The following is a 13,667-nucleotide window of genomic DNA, read 5'->3' on the forward strand; positions in this document are numbered from 1 at the left end:
GAATTAGCTCAAGTGGTAGAGCGCTCGCTTAGCATGTGAGAGGCAGCGGGATCGATAGCCGCATTCTCCAGAATGTCCTTTACTATCCTCCTTTTCATTTATCAGTCCCATCAATGAAGATTGAGTATCTCATGAGGTACTGGGGTATTCCTGAAGAGTCTAGACTCATGACCCACTTGCCAAAATGGATGATATTGATTTTGGGTTCTTTGCTCTTTTCTTGACATTATAACAGTTCATGAGAGAATTAATAGAACTAGCAATGGAGCCTTCACCAACATTGTACATCCTGGGAGATAGTCTATAAACTATCCAAAGTAGACCATTAACACAGACGATGTCTGTTTTATGCCACATTATTTCCTAAGGTAAGGTATCCGACTAAGACGGGATTTGAACCCACCCCACCTCTTAACCACTCGGCCACCTCGTCCTTGCTATCCTCATTGAGTGAAGGGGAGATGATCAAGTTTTGCAAAGAAGTCTTTCGATGTTTGTTGGAATGGACCCAAGTTAAAATCCTGAGATTTTCTGAACCTTTTTCTTGCAAGCGTGTGGGGAATTAGCTCAAGTGGTAGAGCGCTCGCTTTGCATGTGAGAGGCAGCGGGATCGATACCCGCGTTCTCCAAAAAGTGCTTTTCAAGGCAACTTTCTCTTAAGATCAAGTATCTTTTCAAGTACCACAATCTGACGTAGATTGGGTCAAGGATTTACAATGAGCTCTTTTCATATTGTGTTGAATGAAACCTCCTTAAAATACTGAGATCTTCTGATCGTTTTTTATGCAAGCATGTGGGGAATTAGCTCAAGTGGTAGAGCGCTCGCTTAGCATGTGAGAGGCAGCGGGATCGATAGCCGCATTCTCCAGAATCTCCTTTACTATCCTCCTTTTCATTTATCAGTCCCATCAATGAAGATTGAGTATCTCGTGAAGTACTGGGGTATTCCTCAAGAGTCTAGACTCATGACACACAATGTATGCTATCAAATGTGGGTTCTTTGCAATTTTCTTGACATAGTAACAGTTCATGAGAGAATTAATAGAACTAGCAATGCAGCCTTCACTAATAGCGTACATTCCGTGAGATAGTCTTTAAACTATCCAAAGTAGGCTATTAACACAGACAGCAGAGTTGATGTCTGTTTTATGCCGCAGTATTTCATAAGGTAAAGTATCCGACGAGGATGGGATTTGAACCCACGCGTGCTTAGCACAATGGATTAGCAGTCCATCGCCTTAACCACTCGGCCACCTCGTCCTTGCTTTCCTCATTGAGTGAAGGGGAGATGATCAAGTTTTGCAAAGAAGTCTTTCGATGTTTGTTGGAATGGACCCAAGTTAAAATCCTGAGATTTTCTGAACCTTTTTCTTGCAAGCGTGTGGGGAATTAGCTCAAGTGGTAGAGCGCTCGCTTTGCATGTGAGAGGCAGCGGGATCGATACCCGCATTCTCCAGAAAGTGCTTTTCAAGGCAACTTACTCTTTTCTCTTAAGATCGAGTATCTTTTCAAGTACCACAATCTGACGTAGATTGGGTCAAGGATTTACAACGAGCTCTTTTCATATTGTGTTGAATGAAACCTCCTTAAAATACTGAGATCTTCTGATCGTTTTTTTATGCAAGCATGTGGGGAATTAGCTCAAGTGGTAGAGCGCTCGCTTTGCATGTGAGAGGCAGCGGTATCGATACCCGCATTCTCCAGAAAGTGCTTTTCAAGGCAACTATCTCTTAAGATCGAGTAACTTTTCAAGTACCACAATCTGACGTAGATTGGGTCAAGGATTTACAACGAGCTCTTTTCATATTGTGTTGAATGAAACATCCGTAAAATACTGAGATCTTCTGATCGTTTTTTATGCAAGCATGTGGGGAATTAGCTCAAGTGGTAGAGCGCTCGCTTTGCATGTGAGAGGCAGCGGGATCGATACCCGCATTCTCCAGAATGTCCTTTACTATCCTCCTTTACATTTATCAGTCCCATCAATGAAGATTGAGTATGTCGTGAAGTACTGGGGTATTCCTGAAGAGTCTAGGCTCATGACCCACAATGTATGCTATCAAATTTGGGTTCTTTGCAATTTTCTTGACATAGTAACAGTTCATGAGAGAATTAATAGAACTAGCAATGCAGCCTTCACCAATAGCGTACATTCCCTTGAGATAGTCTTTAAAGTATCCAGAGTAGGCTATTAACACAGACAGCAGAGTTGATGTCTGTTTTATGCCACAGTATTTCATAAGGTAAAGTATCCGACGAGGATGGGATTTGAACCCACGCGTGCTTAGCACAATGGATTAGCAGTCCATCGCCTTAACCACTCGGCCACCTCGTCCTTGCTTTCCTCATTGAGTGAAGGGGAGATGATCAAGTTTTGCAAAGAAGTCTTTCGACGTTTGTTGGAATGGACCCAAGTTAAAATCCTGAGATTTTCTGAACCTTTTTCTTGCAAGCGTGTGGGGAATTAGCTCGAGTGGCAGAGCGCTCGCTTTGCATGTGAGAGGCAGCGGGATCGATACCCGCATTCTCCAGAAAGTGCTTTTCAAGTCAACTTTCTCTTAAGATCGAGTATCTTTTCATGTACCACAATCTGACGTAGATTGGGTCAAGGATTTACAACGAGCTCTTTTCATATTGTGTTGAATGAAACCTCCTTAAAATACTGAGATCTTCTGATCGTTTTTTTATGCAAGCATGTGGGGAATTAGCTCAAGTGGTAGAGCGCTCGCTTAGCATGTGAGAGGCAGCGGTATCGATACCCGCATTCTCCAGAAAGTGTTTTTCAAGGCAACTATCTCTTAAGATCGAGTAACTTTTCAAGTACCACAATCTGACGTAGATTGGGTCAAGGATTTACAACGTGCTCTTTTCATATTGTGTTGAATGAAACCTCCGTAAAATACTGAGATCTTCTGATCGTTTTTTATGCAAGCATGTGGGGAATTAGCTCAAGTGGTAGAGCGCTCGCTTTGCATGTGAGAGGCAGCGGGATCGATACCCGCATTCTCCAGAATGACCTTTACTATCCTCCTTTACATTTATCAGTCCCATCAATGAAGATTGAGTATGTCGTGAAGTACTGGGGTATTCCTGAAGAGTCTAGGCTCATGACCCACAATGTATGCTATCAAATTTGGGTTCTTTGCAATTTTCTTGACATAGTAACAGTTCATGAGAGAATTAATAGAACTAGCAATGCAGCCTTCACCAATAGCGTACATTCCCTTGAGATAGTCTTTAAAGTATCCAGAGTAGGCTATTAACACAGACAGCAGAGTTGATGTCTGTTTTATGCCACAGTATTTCATAAGGTAAAGTATCCGACGAGGATGGGATTTGAACCCACGCGTGCTTAGCACAATGGATTAGCAGTCCATCGCCTTAACCACTCGGCCACCTCGTCCTTGCTTTCCTCATTGAGTGAAGGGGAGATGATCAAGTTTTGCAAAGAAGTCTTCCGACGTTTGTTGGAATGGACCCAAGTTAAAATCCTGAGATTTTCTGAACCTTTTTCTTGCAAGCGTGTGGGGAATTAGCTCAAGTGGCAGAGCGCTCGCTTTGCATGTGAGAGGCAGCGGGATCGATACCCGCATTCTCCAGAAAGTGCTTTTCAAGTCAGCTTTCTCTTAAGATCGAGTATCTTTTCAAGTACCACAATCTGTCGTAGATTGGGTCAAGGATTTACAATGAGCTCTTTTCATATTGTGTTGAATGAAACCTCCTTAAAATACTGAGATCTTCTGATCGTTTTTTATGCAAGCATGTGGGGAATTAGCTCAAGTGGTAGAGCGCTCGCTTAGCATGTGAGAGGCAGCGGGATCGATACCCGCATTCTCCAGAATGTCCTTTACTATCCTCCTTTACATTTATCAGTCCCATCAATGAAGATTGAGTATCTCGTGAAGTACTGGAGTATTCCTCAAGAGTCTAGACTCATGACCCACAATGTATGTTATCAAATTTGGGTTCTTTGCAATTTTCTTGACATAGTAACAGTTCATGAGAGAATTAATAGAACTAGCAATGCAGCGTTCACCAAAAGCGTACATTCCGTGAGATAGTCTTTAAACTATCCAAAGTAGGCTATTAACACAGACAACAGAGTTGATGTCTGTTTTATGCCACAGTATTTCTTAAGGTAAAGTATCCGACGAGGATGGGATTTGAACCCACGCGTGCTTAGCACAATGGATTAGCAGTCCATCGCCTTAACCACTCGGCCACCTCGTCCTTGCTTTCCTCATTGAGTGAAGGGGAGATGATCAAGTTTTGCAAAGAAGTCTTTCGATGTTTGTTGGAATGGACCCAAGTTAAAATCCTGAGATTTTCTGAACCTTTTTCTTGCAAGCGTGTGGGGAATTAGCTCAAGTGGTAGAGCGCTCGCTTTGCATGTGAGAGGCAGCGGGATTGATACCCGCATTCTCCAGAAAGTGCTTTTCAAGGCAACTTACGCTTTTCTCTTAAGATCGAGTATCTTTTCATGTACCACAATCTGACGTAGATTGGGTCAAGGATTTACAACGAGCTCTTTTCATATTGTGTTGAATGAAACCTCCTTAAAATACTGAGATCTTCTGATCGTTTTTTTATGCAAGCATGTGGGGAATTAGCTCAAGTGGTAGAGCGCTCGCTTTGCATGTGAGAGGCAGCGGTATCGATACCCGCATTCTCCAGAAAGTGCTTTTCAAGGCAACTATCTCTTAAGATCGAGTAACTTTTCAAGTACCACAATCTGACGTAGATTGGGTCAAGGATTTACAACGAGCTCTTTTCATATTGTGTTGAATGAAACCTCCGTAAAATACTGAGATCTTCTGATCGTTTTTTATGCAAGCATGTGGGGAATTAGCTCAAGTGGTAGAGCGCTCGCTTTGCATGTGAGAGGCAGCGGGATCGATACCCGCATTCTCCAGAATGTCCTTTACTATCCTCCTTTACATTTATCAGTCCCATCAATGAAGATTGAGTATGTCGTGAAGTACTGGGGTATTCCTGAAGAGTCTAGACTCATGACCCACAATGTATGCTATCAAATTTGGGTTCTTTGCAATTTTCTTGACATAGTAACAGTTCATGAGAGAATTAATAGAACTAGCAATGCAGCCTTCACTAATAGCGTACATTCCGTGAGATAGTCTTTAAACTATCCAAAGTAGGCTATTAACACAGACAGCAGAGTTGATGTCTGTTTTATGCCACAGTATTTCTTAAGGTAAAGTATCCGACGAGGATGGGATTTGAACCCACGCGTGCTTAGCATAATGGATTAGCAGTCCATCGCCTTAACCACTCGGCCACCTCATCCTTGCTTTCCTCATTGAGTGAAGGGGAGACGATCAAATTTTGCAAAGAAGTCTTTCGATGTTTGTTGGAATGGCCCCAAGTTAAAATCCTGAGATTTTCTGAACCTTTTTCTTGCAAACGTGTGGGGAATTAGCTCAAGTGGTAGAGCGCTCGCTTTGCATGTGAGAGGCAGCGGGATCGATACCCGCATTCTCCAGAAAGTGCTTTTCAAGTCAACTTTCTCTTAAGATCGAGTATCTTTTCAAGTACCACAATCTGTCGTAGATTGGGTCAAGGATTTACAATGAGCTCTTTTCATATTGTGTTGAATGAAACCTCCTTAAAATACTGAGATCTTCTGATCGTTTTTTATGCAAGCATGTGGGGAATTTGCTCAAGTGGTAGAGCGCTCGCTTAGCATGTGAGAGGCAGCGGGATCGATACCCGCATTCTCCAGAATGTCCTTTACTATCCTCCTTTTCATTTATCAGTCCCATCAATGAAGATTGAGTATCTCGTGAAGTACTGGAGTATTCCTCAAGAGTCTAGACTCATGACCCACAATGTATGTTATCAAATTTGGGTTCTTTGCAATTTTCTTGACATAGTAACAGTTCATGAGAGAATTAATAGAACTAGCAATGCAGCGTTCACCAAAAGCGTACATTCCGTGAGATAGTCTTTAAACTATCCAAAGTAGGCTATTAACACAGACAACAGAGTTGATGTCTGTTTTATGCCACAGTATTTCTTAAGGTAAAGTATCCGACGAGGATGGGATTTGAACCCACGCGTGCTTAGCACAATGGATTAGCAGTCCATCGCCTTAACCACTCGGCCACCTCGTCCTTGCTTTCCTCATTGAGAGAAGGGGAGATGATCAAGTTTTGCAAAGAAGTCTTTCGATGTTTGTTGGAATGGCCCCAAGTTAAAATCCTGAGATTTTCTGAACCTTTTTCTTGCAAGCGTGTGGGGAATTAGCTCAAGTGGTAGAGCGCTCGCTTTGCATGTGAGAGGCAGCGGGATTGATACCCGCATTCTCCAGAAAGTGCTTTTCAAGGCAACTTACTCTTTTCTCTTAAGATCGAGTATCTTTTCAAGTACCACAATCTGACGTAGATTGGGTCAAGGATTTACAACGAGCTCTTTTCATATTGTGTTGAATGAAACCTCCTTAAAATACAGAGATCTTCTGATCGTTTTTTTATGCAAGCATGTGGGGAATTAGCTCAAGTGGTAGAGCGCTCGCTTTGCATGTGAGAGGCAGCGGTATCGATACCCGCATTCTCCAGAAAGTGCTTTTCAAGGCAACTATCTCTTAAGATCGAGTAACTTTTCAAGTACCACAATCTGACGTAGATTGGGTCAAGGATTTACAACGAGCTCTTTTCATATTGTGTTGAATGAAACCTCCGTAAAATACTGAGATCTTCTGATCGTTTTTTATGCAAGCATGTGGGGAATTAGCTCAAGTGGTAGAGCGCTCGCTTTGCATGTGAGAGGCAGCGGGATCGATACCCGCATTCTCCAGAAAGTGCTTTTCAAGTCAACTTTCTCTTAAGATCGAGTATCTTTTCAAGTACCACAATCTGTCGTAGATTGGGTCAAGGATTTACAATGAGCTCTTTTCATATTGTGTTGAATGAAACCTCCTTAAAATACTGAGATCTTCTGATCGTTTTTTATGCAAGCATGTGGGGAATTAGCTCAAGTGGTAGAGCGCTCGCTTAGCATGTGAGAGGCAGCGGGATCGATACCCGCATTCTCCAGAATGTCCTTTACTATCCTCCTTTTCATTTATCAGTCCCATCAATGAAGATTGAGTATCTCGTGAAGTACTGGAGTATGCCTCAAGAGTCTAGACTCATGACCCACAATGTATGTTATCAAATTTGGGTTCTTTGCAATTTTCTTGACATAGTAACAGTTCATGAGAGAATTAATAGAACTAGCAATGCAGCGTTCACCAAAAGCGTACATTCCGTGAGATAGTCTTTAAACTATCCAAAGTAGGCTATTAACACAGACAACAGAGTTGATGTCTGTTTTATGCCACAGTATTTCTTAAGGTAAAGTATCCGACGAGGATGGGATTTGAACCCACGCGTGCTTAGCACAATGGATTAGCAGTCCATCGCCTTAACCACTCGGCCACCTCGTCCTTGCTTTCCTCATTGAGTGAAGGGGAGATGATCAAGTTTTGCAAAGAAGTCTTTCGATGTTTGTTGGAATGGACCCAAGTTAAAATCCTGAGATTTTCTGAACCTTTTTCTTGCAAGCGTGTGGGGAATTAGCTCAAGTGGTAGAGCGCTCGCTTTGCATGTGAGAGGCAGCGGGATTGATACCCGCATTCTCCAGAAAGTGCTTTTCAAGGCAACTTACTCTTTTCTCTTAAGATCGAGTATCTTTTCATGTACCACAATCTGACGTAGATTGGGTCAAGGATTTACAACGAGCTCTTTTCATATTGTGTTGAATGAAACCTCCTTAAAATACTGAGATCTTCTGATCGTTTTTTTATGCAAGCATGTGGGGAATTAGCTCAAGTGGTAGAGCGCTCGCTTTGCATGTGAGAGGCAGCGGTATCGATACCCGCATTCTCCAGAAAGTGCTTTTCAAGGCAACTATCTCTTAAGATCGAGTAACTTTTCAAGTACCACAATCTGACGTAGATTGGGTCAAGGATTTACAACGAGCTCTTTTCATATTGTGTTGAATGAAACCTCCGTAAAATACTGAGATCTTCTGATCGTTTTTTTATGCAAGCATGTGGGGAATTAGCTCAAGTGGTAGAGCGCTCGCTTTGCATGTGAGAGGCAGCGGGATCGATACCCGCATTCTCCAGAATGTCCTTTACTATCCTCCTTTACATTTATCAGTCCCATCAATGAAGATTGAGTATGTCGTGAAGTACTGGGGTATTCCTGAAGAGTCTAGACTCATGACCCACAATGTATGCTATCAAATTTGGGTTCTTTGCAATTTTCTTGACATAGTAACAGTTCATGAGAGAATTAATAGAACTAGCAATGCAGCCTTCACTAATAGCGTACATTCCGTGAGATAGTCTTTAAACTATCCAAAGTAGGCTATTAACACAGACAGCAGAGTTGATGTCTGTTTTATGCCACAGTATTTCTTAAGGTAAAGTATCCGACGAGGATGGGATTTGAACCCACGCGTGCTTAGCATAATGGATTAGCAGTCCATCGCCTTAACCACTCGGCCACCTCATCCTTGCTTTCCTCATTGAGTGAAGGGGAGACGATCAAATTTTGCAAAGAAGTCTTTCGATGTTTGTTGGAATGGCCCCAAGTTAAAATCCTGAGATTTTCTGAACCTTTTTCTTGCAAACGTGTGGGGAATTAGCTCAAGTGGTAGAGCGCTCGCTTTGCATGTGAGAGGCAGCGGGATCGATACCCGCATTCTCCAGAAATTGCTTTTCAAGTCAACTTTCTCTTAAGATCGAGTATCTTTTCAAGTACCACAATCTGTCGTAGATTGGGTCAAGGATTTACAATGAGCTCTTTTCATATTGTGTTGAATGAAACCTCCTTAAAATACTGAGATCTTCTGATCGTTTTTTATGCAAGCATGTGGGGAATTTGCTCAAGTGGTAGAGCGCTCGCTTAGCATGTGAGAGGCAGCGGGATCGATACCCGCATTCTCCAGAATGTCCTTTACTATCCTCCTTTTCATTTATCAGTCCCATCAATGAAGATTGAGTATCTCGTGAAGTACTGGAGTATTCCTCAAGAGTCTAGACTCATGACCCACAATGTATGTTATCAAATTTGGGTTCTTTGCAATTTTCTTGACATAGTAACAGTTCATGAGAGAATTAATAGAACTAGCAATGCAGCGTTCACCAAAAGCGTACATTCCGTGAGATAGTCTTTAAACTATCCAAAGTAGGCTATTAACACAGACAACAGAGTTGATGTCTGTTTTATGCCACAGTATTTCTTAAGGTAAAGTATCCGACGAGGATGGGATTTGAACCCACGCGTGCTTAGCACAATGGATTAGCAGTCCATCGCCTTAACCACTCGGCCACCTCGTCCTTGCTTTCCTCATTGAGAGAAGGGGAGATGATCAAGTTTTGCAAAGAAGTCTTTCGATGTTTGTTGGAATGGCCCCAAGTTAAAATCCTGAGATTTTCTGAACCTTTTTCTTGCAAGCGTGTGGGGAATTAGCTCAAGTGGTAGAGCGCTCGCTTTGCATGTGAGAGGCAGCGGGATTGATACCCGCATTCTCCAGAAAGTGCTTTTCAAGGCAACTTACTCTTTTCTCTTAAGATCGAGTATCTTTTCAAGTACCACAATCTGACGTAGATTGGGTCAAGGATTTACAACGAGCTCTTTTCATATTGTGTTGAATGAAACCTCCTTAAAATACAGAGATCTTCTGATCGTTTTTTTATGCAAGCATGTGGGGAATTAGCTCAAGTGGTAGAGCGCTCGCTTTGCATGTGAGAGGCAGCGGTATCGATACCCGCATTCTCCAGAAAGTGCTTTTCAAGGCAACTATCTCTTAAGATCGAGTAACTTTTCAAGTACCACAATCTGACGTAGATTGGGTCAAGGATTTACAACGAGCTCTTTTCATATTGTGTTGAATGAAACCTCCGTAAAATACTGAGATCTTCTGATCGTTTTTTATGCAAGCATGTGGGGAATTAGCTCAAGTGGTAGAGCGCTCGCTTTGCATGTGAGAGGCAGCGGGATCGATACCCGCATTCTCCAGAAAGTGCTTTTCAAGTCAACTTTCTCTTAAGATCGAGTATCTTTTCAAGTACCACAATCTGTCGTAGATTGGGTCAAGGATTTACAATGAGCTCTTTTCATATTGTGTTGAATGAAACCTCCTTAAAATACTGAGATCTTCTGATCGTTTTTTATGCAAGCATGTGGGGAATTAGCTCAAGTGGTAGAGCGCTCGCTTAGCATGTGAGAGGCAGCGGGATCGATACCCGCATTCTCCAGAATGTCCTTTACTATCCTCCTTTTCATTTATCAGTCCCATCAATGAAGATTGAGTATCTCGTGAAGTACTGGAGTATGCCTCAAGAGTCTAGACTCATGACCCACAATGTATGTTATCAAATTTGGGTTCTTTGCAATTTTCTTGACATAGTAACAGTTCATGAGAGAATTAATAGAACTAGCAATGCAGCGTTCACCAAAAGCGTACATTCCGTGAGATAGTCTTTAAACTATCCAAAGTAGGCTATTAACACAGACAACAGAGTTGATGTCTGTTTTATGCCACAGTATTTCTTAAGGTAAAGTATCCGACGAGGATGGGATTTGAACCCACGCGTGCTTAGCACAATGGATTAGCAGTCCATCGCCTTAACCACTCGGCCACCTCGTCCTTGCTTTCCTCATTGAGTGAAGGGGAGATGATCAAGTTTTGCAAAGAAGTCTTTCGATGTTTGTTGGAATGGACCCAAGTTAAAATCCTGAGATTTTCTGAACCTTTTTCTTGCAAGCGTGTGGGGAATTAGCTCAAGTGGTAGAGCGCTCGCTTTGCATGTGAGAGGCAGCGGGATTGATACCCGCATTCTCCAGAAAGTGCTTTTCAAGGCAACTTACTCTTTTCTCTTAAGATCGAGTATCTTTTCATGTACCACAATCTGACGTAGATTGGGTCAAGGATTTACAACGAGCTCTTTTCATATTGTGTTGAATGAAACCTCCTTAAAATACTGAGATCTTCTGATCGTTTTTTTATGCAAGCATGTGGGGAATTAGCTCAAGTGGTAGAGCGCTCGCTTTGCATGTGAGAGGCAGCGGGATCGATACCCGCATTCTCCAGAATGTCCTTTACTATCCTCCTTTACATTTATCAGTCCCATCAATGAAGATTGAGTATGTCGTGAAGTACTGGGGTATTCCTGAAGAGTCTAGACTCATGACCCACAATGTATGCTATCAAATTTGGGTTCTTTGCAATTTTCTTGACATAGTAACAGTTCATGAGAGAATTAATAGAACTAGCAATGCAGCCTTCACTAATAGCGTACATTCCGTGAGATAGTCTTTAAACTATCCAAAGTAGGCTATTAACACAGACAGCAGAGTTGATGTCTGTTTTATGCCACAGTATTTCTTAAGGTAAAGTATCCGACGAGGATGGGATTTGAACCCACGCGTGCTTAGCATAATGGATTAGCAGTCCATCGCCTTAACCACTCGGCCACCTCATCCTTGCTTTCCTCATTGAGTGAAGGGGAGACGATCAAATTTTGCAAAGAAGTCTTTCGATGTTTGTTGGAATGGCCCCAAGTTAAAATCCTGAGATTTTCTGAACCTTTTTCTTGCAAACGTGTGGGGAATTAGCTCAAGTGGTAGAGCGCTCGCTTTGCATGTGAGAGGCAGCGGGATCGATACCCGCATTCTCCAGAAATTGCTTTTCAAGTCAACTTTCTCTTAAGATCGAGTATCTTTTCAAGTACCACAATCTGTCGTAGATTGGGTCAAGGATTTACAATGAGCTCTTTTCATATTGTGTTGAATGAAACCTCCTTAAAATACTGAGATCTTCTGATCGTTTTTTATGCAAGCATGTGGGGAATTTGCTCAAGTGGTAGAGCGCTCGCTTAGCATGTGAGAGGCAGCGGGATCGATACCCGCATTCTCCAGAATGTCCTTTACTATCCTCCTTTTCATTTATCAGTCCCATCAATGAAGATTGAGTATCTCGTGAAGTACTGGAGTATTCCTCAAGAGTCTAGACTCATGACCCACAATGTATGTTATCAAATTTGGGTTCTTTGCAATTTTCTTGACATAGTAACAGTTCATGAGAGAATTAATAGAACTAGCAATGCAGCGTTCACCAAAAGCGTACATTCCGTGAGATAGTCTTTAAACTATCCAAAGTAGGCTATTAACACAGACAACAGAGTTGATGTCTGTTTTATGCCACAGTATTTCTTAAGGTAAAGTATCCGACGAGGATGGGATTTGAACCCACGCGTGCTTAGCACAATGGATTAGCAGTCCATCGCCTTAACCACTCGGCCACCTCGTCCTTGCTTTCCTCATTGAGAGAAGGGGAGATGATCAAGTTTTGCAAAGAAGTCTTTCGATGTTTGTTGGAATGGCCCCAAGTTAAAATCCTGAGATTTTCTGAACCTTTTTCTTGCAAGCGTGTGGGGAATTAGCTCAAGTGGTAGAGCGCTCGCTTTGCATGTGAGAGGCAGCGGGATTGATACCCGCATTCTCCAGAAAGTGCTTTTCAAGGCAACTTACTCTTTTCTCTTAAGATCGAGTATCTTTTCAAGTACCACAATCTGACGTAGATTGGGTCAAGGATTTACAACGAGCTCTTTTCATATTGTGTTGAATGAAACCTCCTTAAAATACAGAGATCTTCTGATCGTTTTTTTATGCAAGCATGTGGGGAATTAGCTCAAGTGGTAGAGCGCTCGCTTTGCATGTGAGAGGCAGCGGTATCGATACCCGCATTCTCCAGAAAGTGCTTTTCAAGGCAACTATCTCTTAAGATCGAGTAACTTTTCAAGTACCACAATCTGACGTAGATTGGGTCAAGGATTTACAACGAGCTCTTTTCATATTGTGTTGAATGAAACCTCCGTAAAATACTGAGATCTTCTGATCGTTTTTTATGCAAGCATGTGGGGAATTAGCTCAAGTGGTAGAGCGCTCGCTTTGCATGTGAGAGGCAGCGGGATCGATACCCGCATTCTCCAGAAAGTGCTTTTCAAGTCAACTTTCTCTTAAGATCGAGTATCTTTTCAAGTACCACAATCTGTCGTAGATTGGGTCAAGGATTTACAATGAGCTCTTTTCATATTGTGTTGAATGAAACCTCCTTAAAATACTGAGATCTTCTGATCGTTTTTTATGCAAGCATGTGGGGAATTAGCTCAAGTGGTAGAGCGCTCGCTTAGCATGTGAGAGGCAGCGGGATCGATACCCGCATTCTCCAGAATGTCCTTTACTATCCTCCTTTTCATTTATCAGTCCCATCAATGAAGATTGAGTATCTCGTGAAGTACTGGAGTATGCCTCAAGAGTCTAGACTCATGACCCACAATGTATGTTATCAAATTTGGGTTCTTTGCAATTTTCTTGACATAGTAACAGTTCATGAGAGAATTAATAGAACTAGCAATGCAGCGTTCACCAAAAGCGTACATTCCGTGAGATAGTCTTTAAACTATCCAAAGTAGGCTATTAACACAGACAACAGAGTTGATGTCTGTTTTATGCCACAGTATTTCTTAAGGTAAAGTATCCGACGAGGATGGGATTTGAACCCACGCGTGCTTAGCACAATGGATTAGCAGTCCATCGCCTTAACCACTCGGCCACCTCGTCCTTGCTTTCCTCATTGAGTGAAGGGGAGATGAT

General features: G+C 42.3%; 30 non-coding genes across 30 annotated transcripts; 17 read left to right on the forward strand and 13 right to left on the reverse strand.

Annotated features, from left to right (window-relative positions):
- Positions 1–1,178: 1,178 nt before the first annotated feature.
- On the reverse strand, positions 1,179–1,260 carry trnas-gcu (transfer RNA serine (anticodon GCU)). Its single transcript has one exon. It is a non-coding gene; the product is annotated as a tRNA-Ser (tRNA).
- Positions 1,261–1,383: 123 nt separating this feature from the next.
- trnaa-ugc (transfer RNA alanine (anticodon UGC)) lies at positions 1,384–1,456 on the forward strand. The gene has a single exon. It is a non-coding gene; the product is annotated as a tRNA-Ala (tRNA).
- A 413-nt stretch (positions 1,457–1,869) lies between these two features.
- trnaa-ugc (transfer RNA alanine (anticodon UGC)) lies at positions 1,870–1,942 on the forward strand. The gene has a single exon. It is a non-coding gene; the product is annotated as a tRNA-Ala (tRNA).
- Positions 1,943–2,253: 311 nt separating this feature from the next.
- trnas-gcu (transfer RNA serine (anticodon GCU)) lies at positions 2,254–2,335 on the reverse strand. The gene has a single exon. It is a non-coding gene; the product is annotated as a tRNA-Ser (tRNA).
- A 602-nt stretch (positions 2,336–2,937) lies between these two features.
- Positions 2,938–3,010, forward strand: trnaa-ugc (transfer RNA alanine (anticodon UGC)). Its single transcript has one exon. It is a non-coding gene; the product is annotated as a tRNA-Ala (tRNA).
- A 311-nt stretch (positions 3,011–3,321) lies between these two features.
- Positions 3,322–3,403, reverse strand: trnas-gcu (transfer RNA serine (anticodon GCU)). The gene has a single exon. It is a non-coding gene; the product is annotated as a tRNA-Ser (tRNA).
- A 123-nt stretch (positions 3,404–3,526) lies between these two features.
- Positions 3,527–3,599, forward strand: trnaa-ugc (transfer RNA alanine (anticodon UGC)). The gene has a single exon. It is a non-coding gene; the product is annotated as a tRNA-Ala (tRNA).
- Positions 3,600–3,765: 166 nt separating this feature from the next.
- On the forward strand, positions 3,766–3,838 carry trnaa-agc (transfer RNA alanine (anticodon AGC)). Its single transcript has one exon. It is a non-coding gene; the product is annotated as a tRNA-Ala (tRNA).
- A 310-nt stretch (positions 3,839–4,148) lies between these two features.
- trnas-gcu (transfer RNA serine (anticodon GCU)) lies at positions 4,149–4,230 on the reverse strand. Its single transcript has one exon. It is a non-coding gene; the product is annotated as a tRNA-Ser (tRNA).
- Positions 4,231–4,839: 609 nt separating this feature from the next.
- On the forward strand, positions 4,840–4,912 carry trnaa-ugc (transfer RNA alanine (anticodon UGC)). Its single transcript has one exon. It is a non-coding gene; the product is annotated as a tRNA-Ala (tRNA).
- A 310-nt stretch (positions 4,913–5,222) lies between these two features.
- Positions 5,223–5,304, reverse strand: trnas-gcu (transfer RNA serine (anticodon GCU)). Its single transcript has one exon. It is a non-coding gene; the product is annotated as a tRNA-Ser (tRNA).
- A 123-nt stretch (positions 5,305–5,427) lies between these two features.
- Positions 5,428–5,500, forward strand: trnaa-ugc (transfer RNA alanine (anticodon UGC)). The gene has a single exon. It is a non-coding gene; the product is annotated as a tRNA-Ala (tRNA).
- Positions 5,501–6,049: 549 nt separating this feature from the next.
- Positions 6,050–6,131, reverse strand: trnas-gcu (transfer RNA serine (anticodon GCU)). The gene has a single exon. It is a non-coding gene; the product is annotated as a tRNA-Ser (tRNA).
- Positions 6,132–6,740: 609 nt separating this feature from the next.
- On the forward strand, positions 6,741–6,813 carry trnaa-ugc (transfer RNA alanine (anticodon UGC)). Its single transcript has one exon. It is a non-coding gene; the product is annotated as a tRNA-Ala (tRNA).
- A 166-nt stretch (positions 6,814–6,979) lies between these two features.
- Positions 6,980–7,052, forward strand: trnaa-agc (transfer RNA alanine (anticodon AGC)). Its single transcript has one exon. It is a non-coding gene; the product is annotated as a tRNA-Ala (tRNA).
- Positions 7,053–7,362: 310 nt separating this feature from the next.
- trnas-gcu (transfer RNA serine (anticodon GCU)) lies at positions 7,363–7,444 on the reverse strand. Its single transcript has one exon. It is a non-coding gene; the product is annotated as a tRNA-Ser (tRNA).
- Positions 7,445–8,054: 610 nt separating this feature from the next.
- Positions 8,055–8,127, forward strand: trnaa-ugc (transfer RNA alanine (anticodon UGC)). Its single transcript has one exon. It is a non-coding gene; the product is annotated as a tRNA-Ala (tRNA).
- A 310-nt stretch (positions 8,128–8,437) lies between these two features.
- Positions 8,438–8,519, reverse strand: trnas-gcu (transfer RNA serine (anticodon GCU)). Its single transcript has one exon. It is a non-coding gene; the product is annotated as a tRNA-Ser (tRNA).
- A 123-nt stretch (positions 8,520–8,642) lies between these two features.
- trnaa-ugc (transfer RNA alanine (anticodon UGC)) lies at positions 8,643–8,715 on the forward strand. Its single transcript has one exon. It is a non-coding gene; the product is annotated as a tRNA-Ala (tRNA).
- A 549-nt stretch (positions 8,716–9,264) lies between these two features.
- trnas-gcu (transfer RNA serine (anticodon GCU)) lies at positions 9,265–9,346 on the reverse strand. The gene has a single exon. It is a non-coding gene; the product is annotated as a tRNA-Ser (tRNA).
- A 609-nt stretch (positions 9,347–9,955) lies between these two features.
- On the forward strand, positions 9,956–10,028 carry trnaa-ugc (transfer RNA alanine (anticodon UGC)). The gene has a single exon. It is a non-coding gene; the product is annotated as a tRNA-Ala (tRNA).
- A 166-nt stretch (positions 10,029–10,194) lies between these two features.
- trnaa-agc (transfer RNA alanine (anticodon AGC)) lies at positions 10,195–10,267 on the forward strand. The gene has a single exon. It is a non-coding gene; the product is annotated as a tRNA-Ala (tRNA).
- Positions 10,268–10,577: 310 nt separating this feature from the next.
- Positions 10,578–10,659, reverse strand: trnas-gcu (transfer RNA serine (anticodon GCU)). The gene has a single exon. It is a non-coding gene; the product is annotated as a tRNA-Ser (tRNA).
- A 370-nt stretch (positions 10,660–11,029) lies between these two features.
- trnaa-ugc (transfer RNA alanine (anticodon UGC)) lies at positions 11,030–11,102 on the forward strand. Its single transcript has one exon. It is a non-coding gene; the product is annotated as a tRNA-Ala (tRNA).
- Positions 11,103–11,412: 310 nt separating this feature from the next.
- trnas-gcu (transfer RNA serine (anticodon GCU)) lies at positions 11,413–11,494 on the reverse strand. The gene has a single exon. It is a non-coding gene; the product is annotated as a tRNA-Ser (tRNA).
- Positions 11,495–11,617: 123 nt separating this feature from the next.
- Positions 11,618–11,690, forward strand: trnaa-ugc (transfer RNA alanine (anticodon UGC)). Its single transcript has one exon. It is a non-coding gene; the product is annotated as a tRNA-Ala (tRNA).
- Positions 11,691–12,239: 549 nt separating this feature from the next.
- trnas-gcu (transfer RNA serine (anticodon GCU)) lies at positions 12,240–12,321 on the reverse strand. Its single transcript has one exon. It is a non-coding gene; the product is annotated as a tRNA-Ser (tRNA).
- A 609-nt stretch (positions 12,322–12,930) lies between these two features.
- trnaa-ugc (transfer RNA alanine (anticodon UGC)) lies at positions 12,931–13,003 on the forward strand. Its single transcript has one exon. It is a non-coding gene; the product is annotated as a tRNA-Ala (tRNA).
- Positions 13,004–13,169: 166 nt separating this feature from the next.
- trnaa-agc (transfer RNA alanine (anticodon AGC)) lies at positions 13,170–13,242 on the forward strand. Its single transcript has one exon. It is a non-coding gene; the product is annotated as a tRNA-Ala (tRNA).
- A 310-nt stretch (positions 13,243–13,552) lies between these two features.
- trnas-gcu (transfer RNA serine (anticodon GCU)) lies at positions 13,553–13,634 on the reverse strand. The gene has a single exon. It is a non-coding gene; the product is annotated as a tRNA-Ser (tRNA).
- Positions 13,635–13,667: the final 33 nt, after the last annotated feature.

Source organism: Xiphophorus couchianus, chromosome 23 (assembly GCF_001444195.1).
Source record: "Xiphophorus couchianus chromosome 23, X_couchianus-1.0, whole genome shotgun sequence".
NCBI lineage: Eukaryota > Metazoa > Chordata > Actinopteri > Cyprinodontiformes > Poeciliidae > Xiphophorus > Xiphophorus couchianus.